Source organism: Physella acuta, unplaced genomic scaffold (assembly GCF_028476545.2).
Source record: "Physella acuta isolate Inbredline_101_S28 unplaced genomic scaffold, ASM2847654v3 ptg001024l, whole genome shotgun sequence".
In the NCBI taxonomy this organism is placed as follows: domain Eukaryota; kingdom Metazoa; phylum Mollusca; class Gastropoda; family Physidae; genus Physella; species Physella acuta.
In genome coordinates, this window is record NW_026732541.1 from 125,001 (window position 1) to 130,742 (window position 5,742).

A 5,742-nucleotide genomic window follows, 5' to 3' on the forward strand; every position below is an offset into this window, starting at 1 on the left:
TACTACAAAATGTTAAACAACATAAATATTCATTAAGTTTCTAGATTATAGGAAACAATTTAAAGGTTCAGTACGTCTTTTAGATAATTCGCCATTTATTACAAATCTACAAGACCTACTAAATTATGGAACTTTCGAGAATATTGCCTCCATCTTTCTCTCCTAACCCCCACAAAAATGCACGAGTCTCCGCCTCTGATCAGCATGCAGACATAGTCAGCATGTAGACTCACACAATGTCTGCATGCCTCACGTGCTCTGATAGAAGTGGAGAAAAAAATGTTCTGGCACATTGTTGTAACAGGCAAGATGATCTTAAACTCGTACACTCACTCACACACACGCACGCACACACACACACATCACACACTCATCCACATTCACTAAAGCGCACACGCTCACACACCTTGAAATCCCGATTCTACCTGCGGTTGGAACAATGCTCAGGTGTATTGTAGATTTTTTCTGTGGGTGAGTATCGTGTAACGCCATCTCTAATGTACTTTACACAAACAAGCGCATCTTTTCTTAACACGAAATACAAATGTAAGCAAACTAAAGATTCTGTGAGGTATAAATAACTAAAAGATTCAAGTAGGCCTTTATATTTTCTTTTACACACAAAAAAAAAACATTTTAGAAATATGCTGTAGAGAAGTAGGGCCTATTAACATAAATTATTTTCTTCTCTAAAAGACGCATTATCAAAAAAGCAATTTACAAATCCGTTCTATATTAGTTGTGTTTTCCCAGCTCTATTTTTGTTTCTGATCGTTAAATTTTTGTCAGCCCAAACACGCCATTATAAATGTATTCATACCCCAATAGTTTGAGATCTAAAGATTCATTTCCAGCTTATACAGTTTATTGACTTCACACAGCGATAGATTCTGCATCATGAAATACAAAAATCACGAAAGATTTCAAAGACTTGTTTTTATTATTAACTGATGTCTGTATGCCATTGACGTAACTAATACAGCAACGCTCTCTATTCCTTGGTGTGATTTTTTCTGCTGATTGTGTTTTGATTGGAGCTGATAAATCCACAACCCAGGATGTTCGTTGTCGACTCCAGCAGTAGTAGAAGTAGAGTTTCTGACAACATATTTTCGTAGCGGGTATGCAAGGACAACGTACGTTACTTCTGGACTTAACAGAACAAATATATAAATCGTGCAGAAAATAGATCCTTGTGTCCGCCCCAATCTGGATATTAATAAGCGCGGCCTCGCGGTAGAGCGCTAGACTGCTAACTCAAAAGTCCCGAGTTCAAATCCGGGTTCAGTTCAGTTGATCGTCTTTGAGTCTACCCAGTTTTGATGGGTACCTAACCAACGTTCAATTTGCGCATGGACCATCAGGATAGAAACGTGAACTTTTTACTTGACATCACCCATGGAATTTGTATGTGCCTGGACCGGTCCAGGAGAAAAACAGCATGAAAGAAACTCTTAGTAGAATAATATACAAGCTAATGTTGTCTCTGATACGGGCACGCATTTATCATAAATACTAGAGCTAAACGTTCCTATACAAGTGGTGGTGGTGGTGGGGGGGGGGGGGGGGGGGGCTAGCCTGTTGCGGTGAAACAGAAGAACTGAAATTTTTATATTGCCCGTACTGCTAAATTCTCTTTTTTTTAAAAATCAAATATTCATTTTAAACTTAACCCTAGCACTAGCTCTAACTCTACCCCTTACTCTAATCAATATTTGACTTTTTTAAAAACACCAAAACGAATTTTGACAGTAAGGACACATTTTAAAATGTCAGTAATTCTGTTTCATGACTGGGGTTAATCACCGAGCAGGTAATGCTAATATGGAAGGGAGGAAAAAAGTTCGATGATTGGTTGCTCCATATTTACTGTCGCCATAGAAACAGGCTGTTTATCATTTCGCCATAAGAATACACTGTGCCATTTTCACTATACAGACAGTCTGTATCTACCTTCACTAACAAAGTAACCTAGCAGAGTTATTCATCTGTTCACCTAATACATTGACCCTCGCACCTGAAAAATATTGGCACTGAACTCGATTTGTTTTTACCAGTCAAAGGTGAGATACTCTTTACAACATTGAAAAAACGATAACTCTTCTTAAAGTTTGTCGCTCTCAACCCTCCATCAAGCTGCAGGGTTTGTTTATTTTTCCAGGTCTATCGCAGGTTAGAACCCTTCCATGCAGGTTTTCGACAGTGCTGCGTCATGCATAACTGCCTTGAACGATTCCTAGGTCTACCGTGTCAACACCTGACTCACCTTGACCTGACAGGTACAAGGTCACATACACATTTTTCTACATGGCAAGCAATGATACTAATGATATATATATATATATATATATATATATATATATATATATATATATATATATATATATATATATATATATATATATATATATATATATATATATATATATACATAACTGTAAGCAAAAAATTCGGAAATACTTCTAGTGTATTTCAGACATTCCTGTGTCTATTTGTTAAATTACATTTCAACTTTCATACCCGAGAACAAGTAAATTAATTAGCAAATAATGAATCTAATCATTCGTCTATCTGAAATTTACCAACAAGTCAATTACCATTATTTGTAGTGGAATGTAACGATAGCTCTTGACACGTACATACAGGTGTAGGTGATACTTGAGCTACCCCAACTATAAACCCCATATTATTATATCCTTAAATAACCCACACAACAAAACCACATCTCCCTATATCCCACACTAACCCCCACCAACCCACACCACCACACCACGTGCCAACCCTATCGCATCCTACACCACCCACCCAATCCTAACCTAAGCTATCTCACCCCATCCCCACCCACACCACCACACACCATACCAACCCTATCTCCTAAACCATCCCACCCCACCACATTCCACACTAACCCACACCCACCCACACCACCACACCACATGCCAACCCTATCTCATCCTACACCACCCACCCAATCCTAACCTAAGCTATCTCACCCCATCCCCTCCACCTCACACCACCACACCCCATACCAACCCTATCTCCTACACCACCCCACCCCCACCATATCCCACACTAACCACAGCCACCCACACCACCATACCCCATACCAACCCTATCTCATCCTACACCACCCACCCCATCCTAACCTCGCCATCTAACCCCATCCCCTCCCACCCCACCCCACACCATCCATCTCTACCTGAAATTAACAGCTGTAACAACAAGCAAAAATGGGAGACAAAAATTGCCTAGATTCGTGTTTACTGAACTCAACCTTTAGCTCACTTTAGCTCACGGGGTTAGTAGGAGCTTTAATCAGAGAACTATAAAACAACAGGGTAACTCTTGAACTTCGACCTAGTAGGTTCAATCCAACGGTTCTCAATCTGTAGCCCTGAGTAGATACTTATTCTTGATGATATGGTCTTTGGTCGATTTGCTCTTATGTTTGTTTGTTCGTTTGTTTGTGTCTTAGTTCCTTGATTGGTATTTTTTTTGTTGCGTGTAATTTTTTGTTGGTATGTTATGGCGTCGGTGCGTTCTTTGGTTGCTACGCTATTCAGTTGGTGTAACCGATGGTTGGTATACTATTGGATTAGTTAGGATGCTATTAGGTCAGTATGTTATTGGGTTGGTATATTCTGTGGTTGGTATATGCTATGGTTGCTATATTCCATGGTTGCTATATTCTTTGTTTGGTATGTTCTTTTCTTGCAGAATGCGGTCTCAAAAGAACGCGGATCTAACTGGATTTCAGTACAGAATAGAACCTTGTATCATGCAGTAGCTAAAGCTGTTAAGCTTCTCTGTAGATTCCAGTACACAATACGAACTGTACACGTATTGAATATCAAAGCAATTGATGGAGGTGGTCGGGTCGGGTAAGCTCTTGGAGGCTGAACCGAAATGCCCGAGTTCGAGCCCCCTGGCAGATGAGGCTCGATATCTGGGGACAGCAACCCATCTAGGACACGTAATACTTACTTGTGTAGAAGGGAATCTCTTCCAACACTAGAATAACAAACGAATAAGAGAGAAAAAAATTATTTGATGACTTGATGTTCGAACAAGGCATAGACAACGCTAAGCGTTTTAGATCTTGATTAGTCCAATTCTCTCAGCCGATATCGTAGAATAGGGTCGTCAGTACCAGAAAACCAGGTAAATCATGTTTACACCAGTGGCGTAGGCAGGGGGGGGGTTAGGGGGGGGGTCATAACCCCCTAATCAAAAGTCTGATGGGGGGGGGTGCAAATCGAAAACTTGTCCCTGGGTAAAAATTGGAACCCCCCCCCCCCCCTTGAGACGATCCTGGCTACGCCACTGGTTTACACCTCATAGCTTTAGCCACCTCTGGGATGGTTGTGTTGTTAATATATTTTATTTACAAACACATGAGTGTGTATATAAACAGACGTGTGTGTCCTTCTTTTTGTCTGTCTGTGTTTGACTACAGATGTATACCATGGTATGCTGGGAGCCCCCACCCACTACCACATACAGTAGCACATACAGCACCACATACAGAACCACATACAGCACCACATACAGCACCACATACAGCACCACATACAGCACCAGATACAGCACCACATACAGCACCACATAAAGCACCACATACAGCACCACATACAGCACCACATACAGCACCACATACAGCACCAGATACAGCACCACATACAGCACCACATACAGTACCACATACAGCACCACATACAGCACCACATACAGCACCACATACAGCACCACATACAGCACCACATACAGCACCACATACAGCACCACATACAGCACCACATACAGCACCACATACAGCACCACATACAGTACCACATACAGTACCAAATACAGCACCACATACAGTACCAAATACAGCACCACATACAGCACCACATACAGCACCACATACAGCACCACATACAGCACCACATACAGCACCACATACAGCACCACATACAGCACCACATACAGCACCACATACACTACCACATACAGCACCACATACAGTACTTGCTTACGGTAAACACGTCTTTAACCAACAGCCACAGGAGGAATCAATACAGGTATTGTGTAGTTTGATAGACAGGTGTTATGGTAAGCACGTATGATTTCAGGTACGAAGAACATATATTATGAACTATAGGTGGACTATAGGTAATTTGAACTAATGGTATTAGGAACTACAGGTATTAGGAACTGCAGGTATTTGGAACTACAGGTATTAGGAACTAGAGGTATTAGGAACTACAGGTATTAGGAACTGCAGGTATTAAAAACTGCAGGTATTAGGAACTGCAGGTACTATGATGGCAGATATTATGGACCACAGGTAATATGCACAACAGGTTATGAACATGTATTATGATCAACAGGTACCATGAAATTTTTTTTTAATGAAAAACAGGAATTATGAAATATAAATATTAACTATAAAGATTATGAAATACAAGTATTATTAAAAACAAGTAATATGAAGTACAGGTAATATGAATAACATACATTATAAACTAGAGGTAATACAAATTACACGAGCAATAGGTAATAAGTCCAAGTAATATGAACTACAGATGATATGAACAACAGGTAATATGAAATACAAATACAAGGTAATACGGGTGTTTTGAAATACGGGTATTTTTGAGTTACTGGTATAATAACCTACAGGTAATTTGAGTTACTGGTATAATGAACTACAGGTATTTTCCCTCTGTGTATTATGGCATCACCTATTGCGACCATCTG